The sequence below is a fragment of the Zeus faber genome (genome assembly GCF_960531495.2).
Source record: "Zeus faber genome assembly, chromosome: 3".
Lineage (NCBI taxonomy): Eukaryota > Metazoa > Chordata > Actinopteri > Zeiformes > Zeidae > Zeus > Zeus faber.
The window spans coordinates 35142734-35151796 of NC_137190.1; positions in this window are offsets into that span (position 1 = coordinate 35142734).

The window sequence follows — 9063 nt, forward strand, 5'->3', positions numbered from 1 at the left end:
GGGGGGGTCTGTGTGTTAACGCGAGACCGAGCGGTCTGTTCCAATATTCGGACTTGGATTCGGACGTAAAAGTTCCGTTCCTTTGCGCTTTTCCGAACAGGGACATGGACTTTTCCGAGTACCAATTTAAGGGGAATGCGGCATTAAACATTTTGTGTTGGGCTGTAAATCCTTGTACAAATCAGCTTGTTGTGAAAACTGTGTATTAGGGCTGGCATTTTTATTAAATGTATTCACATATTCTGTATCAATTGAAATAACCAATGGAAGAAAATTAAATCAGAACAAAAAGATTCAAGTTTCAACATTATTTTATATTTGGCAGTAAATGCTTGTGTGTACTTGTAGAAAATTGGTGATTGAGAAAATAGTTTACCAAATAGAAATGCCTTGGTGCAGTTATGTTTTTTTTTATTATTGTATATATATAAATCCCTTATACTGTAAAAGAAGAGGGGGAAGGTGTGTCCGGAGACAGTGGGAGAATAAGAACGGTAGGAGAGTAGAGTTGAGAGTAGGAACTTTGAAAGTTGTCACTATGAAGGGTAAAGAGAGAGAGCTGGGAGACATGATGGAGAGAAGGAAGGTAGATGTACTATGTGTACAAGAGACCAGGTGGAAGGGGAGTAAGGCCAGGAGTATCGGAGCCAGGTACAAACTGTTCTACCATGGAGTGGATGGCAGGAGAATTGGGGTAGGGATAGTCTTGAAGGAAAAATAATGTGAAGAGTGTTTTGGAGGTGACGAGAGTGTCGAACAGAGTGATGAGCATGAAGCTGGAAATTGATGGGGTGATAATGAATGTGGTCAGTGCATATGCTCTCTAAGTTGGGTGTGAGATGGAAGAGAAAGAAGAATTCTTTAGTGAGTTGGATGTTGGAGAGAGCGTCCCCAAGGGAGAGAGAGTGGTCGTTGGAACAGATCTCAATGGGCATTTTGGCAAAGGGATCAGAGACATCGGTGATGAGAAGGTGATGGGTAGTTATGGTTTCAAGGAGAGGAATGTGGAAGGACAGATGGTGTGGATTTTGCCAAAAGGATGGAATTGGCTGTTGTGAATACATATTTCAAGAAGAGGGAGGAACACAGGGTGATATTCAAGAGTGGAGGAAGGTGCACACAGATGTAGGTGGACTACATCTTATGCAGGAGGTGCAATCTGAAAGAGATTAGTGACTGCAAAGTGGTGGTAGGGGAGTTTGTTGCTAGGCAGCATCGGATGGTGGTCTGTAGGATGACTCTGGAGGCCAAGAAGAGGAAGAGAGTGAAAGAAGAGCCAAAGATAAAATGGTGGAAGTTGAAAAAGGAGAAGTGTTGCATGCAATTTAGGGAAGAGGTAAGGCAGGCAATAGGTGGGAATGAACAGTTTCCAGATGACTGGGAAACTGCAGAAGTGGTGAGGGAGACGGGCAAGAAGGTACACAAGGACTCTTGGTGGTGGAATGAGGAAGTACAGGAGAGCATAGAGCAGAAGAGGTTGGAGAAGAAGAAATGGGATAGTCAGAGAGACGAAGAAAGTAAACAGGAGTACAAGCTGATGCGGTGCAAGGCAAAGAGAGAAGTGGCAAAGGAAAAGGCATACGATGAGTTGTATGAGAGGTTGGACAGTAGGGAAGGAGAAAAGGACTTCTACCGATTGGCAAGACAAAGGGACCAAGCTGGGAAGGATGTACAGCAGGTTAGGGTGTTGAAGGATAATGAGTGTGCTGACTAGTGAGGAGAGTGTGTTGAGAAGGTGGAAGGAGTACTTTGACGAGTTGATGAATGAAGAAAATGAGAGGGTGAGAAGAGTGGATGATGTGGGGATAGTGGATCAAGAAGTGCAGCAAATTAGCAAGGATGATGTGAGAACAGCATTTAACAAGATGGAGAGAAGATGGAGAAAGGCAGTTGGCCCAAGATGATATACCTGTGGAAGCATGGACATGTTTAGGTGAGATGGCAGTGAAGTTCCTAACAAGTCTGTTTAACGCCAACCTGAAAAGGGAGAGGATGCCAGAGGAGTGGAGAAGAAGTGTACTGGTACCCATCTTCAAGAAAAAGGGAGATATACAGAGCTGTGGTAACTATAGGGAAATGAAGTTGATCAGCTACAGCATGAAGCTATGGGAAAGGGTAGTGGAGGCTAGGTTAAGAGGAGAGGTGGGGATCAGTGAGCAGCAGTATGGTTTCATGCCAGGTATGAGTACTACAGATGCAATGTTTGCTTAAGAATGCTGATGAAAAAGTAGAGGGAAGGCCAGAGGGAGTTTCACTGTGTCTTTGTGGATTTAGAGAAAGCATATGATAGGGTGCCGAGAGAGGAAGTGTGGTATTGCATGAGTAAGTCGGGGGTGGCAGAGAAGTAAGTAAGAGTGGTACAGGTTATGTATGAGGGCAGTCAGACAGTAGTAAGGTGTGCAGTAGGCGTGACAAGGGCATTCAAAGTGTAGGTGGGATTGCATCAAGGATCAGCTCTGAGCCATTTCTTGTTTGCAATGGTGATGGACAAGTTAACAGATGAAACCATGCAGGAGTCTCCATGGACTATGATGTTCGCAGATGACATTGTGATCTGTAGCGAGAGTAGGGAGCAGGTTGAGGAGAGCCTGGAGAAGTGGAGGCATGGATCAGAAAGAAGAGGAATGAAAGTCAGCAGGAGTAAGACAGAATACATGTGCCTGAATGGGAGGGAGGGTGGCGAAAAGCTGAGAATGCAAGGAGTGGAGGTGGAGAAGGCGGATGAGTTCAAGTACTTGGGGTCGACCATCCAAAGCAGCGGAGAGTGTGCGAGAGAGGTGAAGAAGAGAGTACAGGCAGGATGGAGTGGGTGGAGAAGTGTGTCCGGAGTGATCTGTGACAGAAGGGTTCCAGCAAGAGTGAAGGGGAAGGTCTACAGGACGGTAGTGAGACCAGCTATGTTGTACGGTTTAGAGGCGGTGGCACTGACAAAAAGGCAGGTGGCTGAACTGGAGGTGGCAGAGTTGAGGATGTTGAGATTTTCATTGGGAGTGACAAGGATGGACAGGATTAAGAATGAGTACATTAGAGGGACAGCTCAGGTTGGACAGTTTAGTAAAAAAGTGAGAGAGGCCACATTGAGATGGTTTGGACGCGTGTGTAGGAGAGATGAGAGTTACATTGGGAAAAGGATGCTGAGGATGGAGCTGCCAGGCAAGAGGAAAAGAGGAAGGCCAAAGAGTTGGTGTAAGGGAGGAAAATGCGCAGAACAGAAGATATTCGAGGCAGATGGTCTGCTGTGGCAACCCCTAATGGGAGCAGCCAAAAGAAGAATAAGAGTGTATATCTGCTGTACCAATGACAAATATGTCATGTGATCTGACGACCCTCACGTGATCGGACAGCTGCACATACGGCCTACCGCTGCAATTTTCAGTTAGCACAATTGTGAGATTGCTGATGTTGACAGTGTTTTAAAAAATGTTCATTTTTCACTATGGAACAATAATAGAACATGAAACTGTCACTAAATTTCAGTATCACCAGGTTTCAGTATAAATCAACCTGTAACTCATTGAGTTTTAGTAGGACACAACATATAACTAACATGGAAATGTACAGTTCAAACATCAAATGAAAATGTATTTCACTTTAAGTGCAAATATACATTTATATTCTATTTATATGATACTTTCTATTCAAAAATAAACTGCAATCATTGCAAAAATAAAATTATAATAATAAAAACAAATGACTGACTCTTCGCACTCTCGTTCACTGGAGCCGACCGCGCCCTAAACCAACTTAATCAAATCAAACGACTTGTTTTACTGAGTGTCTCGTCAAGAACTGGGTCTTAAAAAAAGAGTCAAATTTTCATCACGATCGGAGCTCGTGCAATTTGAACAACCAGAGCAGACTGCAGAGCTGCAGTAAGAGCGATAAATACACAGTCTGCACAATTTGGGAATGTTGTTAGGCGATGGAATATTTATCCGATAGACAGCCGTCATTTTCCTTCTTTCACTCTTTTTTGAGCGTCAACTACGCAACTACGTTCCATTACGTTGGTATCGGGTTTGAATATCGGAACATCTTTACGAGTACATTGCACAGGTGTTGTATCGAACTCCGTTTCCCCGTCGGGATGGCTTTCCCCCTCGCCCCGCCCCCGTTCCAGCGGCGAAGGAAGCGCGCGTTCACAAAAAGCTCGTCCTCGAGATGCTGCGCTCGTACCACTGAAACTATGGAGAGCGTTAAAAGGTCAAATCTAACCTTTTTACCCATTTGTCGGAATTTTGTAGGCTCGGAGTGAAAGGTTAATGTCATGACTGTCAAGTGATAGTTTTGGAAATGGGGAACCAGAACCTCTGTTTATTGCGTTTTTTATGTCATAATTAACACAACCAACTACTGTTATTTCTATTGATAAATACTATTATATGTGTGAGAGAATTTTATTTTGAATATTGTAGACTTTTGGAAACGTGTACTCATAATTGTGATTTGATGGGCTAAATATGCGGTCGTTCTGAAAAGGCACAATACCTGGACGTATTAATATCCCCTCCTTAACTCTAAGTTTTTGGGTTTTTTTTATAAAAAGTGTGAGTTGTTCCAGTTCAAGTTCAGGAGATTGTCACATATACATATATGCAGTGAAATGTCATGTCACCCGGTGATTACGCACAATAAGCTATATCTTCTTCTTTCGGCTGCTCCCGTTAAAGGTTGCCACAGTGGATCATAAGCACTAAAACTACTAAAAATACTAAAATGTGCGTAATCGACACGAGGTGCTCGCGCAGGCGGCCGCAAGGGGCAGCGACACAATAGAGCTCTGTTGTCCACTTTAGTTCAGCTGTTTAGAGTAAACTACGTATATGAGATGTTTTTTTGTCCCAACAAGTCCACTTTCATCCCAATTTACTGAGAAAAGGTCAAAAGAAATTGTTGAAAACAAAAAATCGTCACACAAGTTTTTAGGTTTTAACTTTGTCTTGAAACCACCTCTATTAAAGCAGGGGGAACACATCCTGACAGCTGAAAATGTTACTGTTCCCCCTGTTTTCAATAGGAAAGGAAGCTCACACACATGTCAAAGTCATACTGTTGACTTGTTTCCCCACAATAGGTAAGTCAAATGAGCTTCAATAAACTTGGGGAGAGCTTCACTCGTGTACCCTAAATAGCCCCCCTAAGTGGCAAGTGCAGAAGATCTAACTTAAACATCATACTGAAAGCTAATATTGGTGAAGGAATTGTTGGAAATGAAATGTTTTTGTACTCCAGATCTCCTGTGATGTCTGTAGGAAGGGCAACGATAGAGGAGAAATGTGTATGTGCAGAATGCAGAATCTCAGGAAGAAAAAAGACGAATGGAAAAATTAATGAATCTGATTTTTTTTTTTTACATACATTTTATTTTGCTATAGATAGTATTGTTGTTTATAGTTTTCCTTGATATTGAATGTTTGTTTTGAATGATTTGGATTTTTCTATGTTTTATCTGTAATTTATTTAATTCACACATTTTACAGGGTGTTTTTTCGAGTGTTTTGTAAATGTTCAAGGTCAAGTTCAATAATGTGTTAAGTATTGCACATTTTGCCATTTCGTTTTGTATTCACTGAAATTTGTAGTGACTTAAAACAAATTCCTTTGTCACCATTTACAAGTTGTGCAAAAAACATGGAGACAGCGATGCAAGTGAAGTGTACAGTATATTCTATATACTGTATGTGTGAGCATCCTTATTAAAACAGGGGCAACAGTATCATCATCAGCTTTCAGGATGCGTTCCCCCTGTTTTAATGGAGGTGGTTTCAGGTCAAAGGTAAAACCAAAAAACTTGTGTGATGATTTTGTTTTGGTTTTCAACAATTAATTTGACACTTTCAGCAAACTGCACTGAAAGTGGACTTGTTGGGACAGAAAACCATCAGATATACATAGTTTAGTCTAAATAGCCAAACTCAAGTGGACAACAGAACTCTCTTGTGGTCAAATTACGCATTTTCCTTACAAACCCCCCCCAAAAAACGACTTAAAGTTAAGGGGGAAAAACGAATTAATAATACACCCAGGTATTATGCCTTTTCAGAACGATCGCATAGTTAGCCTATGAAATCGCAATTATGTGAATGAGCACACGTTTCTTCCAAAGGTCTACAATATTCAAAATAAAACTCACAAATATAATAGTATTTACAAATAGAAATAACAGTAATTGGTTGTGTTGACAAAAACGCAACAAACATAGATGGTTTCCCCATGTTCAAGCTATAAGGAGACAGTCATGACATTTCCCTTTCACTTCTAAACTACAACATTCTGCAGACAAATCGCAAAAAACAACGTACATCTGACGCATAACGCTCTTCACAGCACTACCGTGGTACGAGCGCAGCATCTCGAGAACGAGCTTTTTGCGAACGCGCGCTTCCTTCGCCGTTAGAACGGGGCGAGGGGGAAAGCCATCTCGATGGGGAAACAGAGTTCGATACAACACCTGTTCAGACTCTGAAAGTATAGTATATCTGATCGGCTGGTTACCGGTCATGGCCGATCAAGATGAAGAGCGGCTGATCGACCGGTGCATCTCTTACCAGTGCTTTTTATGTTAACATTATGGTCGCATTTTGGTGATGATTAATCCCCCACTTCCCTTACCTCAGCAATGCAGCATCGGTGGATAATACAGTACCGCTGCGCTGCGTATCAGTGGATGTTGAGCGAGTGAGAGGGAGGGGTTACAGAACCACAGATCATAGCACCTGGTCTAATCCGAGGGAGGTGGTTTAAATACCCAATGAATATACGGTACTGTTTGGTATTGATCGATCTATCGTTTACCGGAATTACATATTTTATTTTGCGTAGTTTCAGCTGGCGTTCCGTACCTGCCTATTTTGACTAAGAATTGCGTGGTTGGGACAAAACGCGTGCAGGTTTGCTAGTAAGCCACTCAGATCCTTATGCTTGTCCATTTTTCCTGCTTCAAACCCATCAACTCCAAGAACTGACTGTTCACTTGCTGCCTAATATATCCCACCCCTTGACAGGTGCCATTAGAACGATATGATCAATGTTATTCACTTCACCCGTCAGTGGTTTTAATGTTGTGGCTGACCGGTTTATGTACACAGCAAGTTACTTTCCACTATGGTTTTGAGTCAAACATTTTTGCAAAGGGTTAAAATAAGAATTATTCAAACCAAAACAAAGTAGAAGTGCTGGAGTAATACATACATAAATACTACAATTATCAAAATGCTATTAGACAATTATTGTAGACACTGCAGATTTATTATTCTGCTTCTATTTTCACCCAAATAAAATGAAATCATCTGGTTGCTTCTCCACATTCCATCAGAAGCTTGGCATCTCCATACCCATGAAATGAACACAAAACACACGACAGTCTTAACTTTAAAACTTTGTTTCAGAAATTCATTGTAACTGTATGTACACTTTACAATAGCATAGCCTTTTGGCCAACAAAGATGTCTTAAAGCCTTTTTTAAATACATCTTTAGCACAAATAGCATTTTCTGCAAGTAAAATGGCTTAACAGATATATTAAAAAAAAAAGTTTTTTTTCCCCTGCAGAAAAAAAGTGCCGTGAATAAAAACTTTTTCTTAATTGTTTTTCATTTTAATACAGGACTCCCCCCGCAATGCAAGCTGTATTCTCTACATGCTAAGTTAAACAGTTCAGTGACACTGCGCTAAAACTAAAACATACATACAGATATCCGTATATGGACGAAAAAGAAATAAAAAAATACAAAAAAACAAAAACAAACACTCCATCTTATGTAAAGTTAAATCTTCATTAATACATTTTAAAAAGTAGATATGACATGCCTTTTAAAATCAAAAATACAAAAAGGATTTATTTTGTCCTCTCCAAAACATTAAGCTGCATGTTATTGTACAACACCAAGTGTACAATAAAACTGGTAATGCACATAAAAATACCCCGCTCCCCCTCAATCCTTCAGAATAAAAACACGGACTGCGATGGGCAGCGCAGTGTGTACAGGAGGCTTGCATACATCAGGATGGATGGGGTGGAGTGTGTGTAGGGAGACGGGGGGTGTTGATGTTCATTTCACACGTCTATAATGGAGGAAATAGATTACACGTCAACAATTGTGTTCTTATCGAGCCCAAACTAATGGTCCAAGTATGTACTGTTCGGTAAAAAGTAGTTTGTGGGGTGTTACAACTTCAGTATCAGTGGATACTTAAGGTTAGAAAAAAAACAAAAAAAAACAAACAAAAAAAAAACAGCAGTGTGCACCCCTTCCCCAGAGGTTTATTTTCTTTTTACAAACTGCTGACGAGGGGAGAAGGTCGCAGGGAATGGAGCATAGATGATTCAGATTGAAGCCCCCGCATGTCGCTTACATTCATAGTCTGGACATTTTCAATGCAGAAATGGCATGAAGAAAATAAAGGTGGAGTCTCCTTGGGTGGAGGAAGGAGGGCAGAGCTGAAGGAAGGGTGCGGCAGGCCGTGGCTGCCACACTATATGCCGCGCTCGTTTTGTTCACAGTACAACAGGTACCGCTCCCGCGGGGCAAAATCATTGCCGTTTCTCAACCCAAGAGGCCCCGGATTGTCTTGACCTCTCCTAAACATCGGGGGGGAATTAGGGTAGGTCAGCTGTGTGGCCCAGGAAGCCCAAAACTAACAAACATTCACGCTTTTTAAAGGGTGCTCAAAACAAAGCTACTGTAGATCCAATGGTTGACGCGCTAGATTGGGTTTGATTCGCATAATGGCTATTTCCGGCTAAACACACAGTGCAAAAATCTGCTAAAAGATGTAATATGTGCGTTAGCAAATTGTATTTTTCTTCCATTGCTGCACTTAGAAAAAACATAACAAAACCAACTTTGAACCGTTGTGGTTGGACCTGCCAAGCGAATCAAACAGACCCCAATTCAAACCGAACAGGATTTACGATAAAAAAAATCAAAACAATTAAAAATAATTTGTGATGGACCAGGAAGATAGAAGCACAAAGATAAAACACTTAGCAACTCAGGTGGGCAGTCGGAGGTGCGTGCTCCCATTGTTGTTTTCATTACTATTAATAAACCATTAATTCTT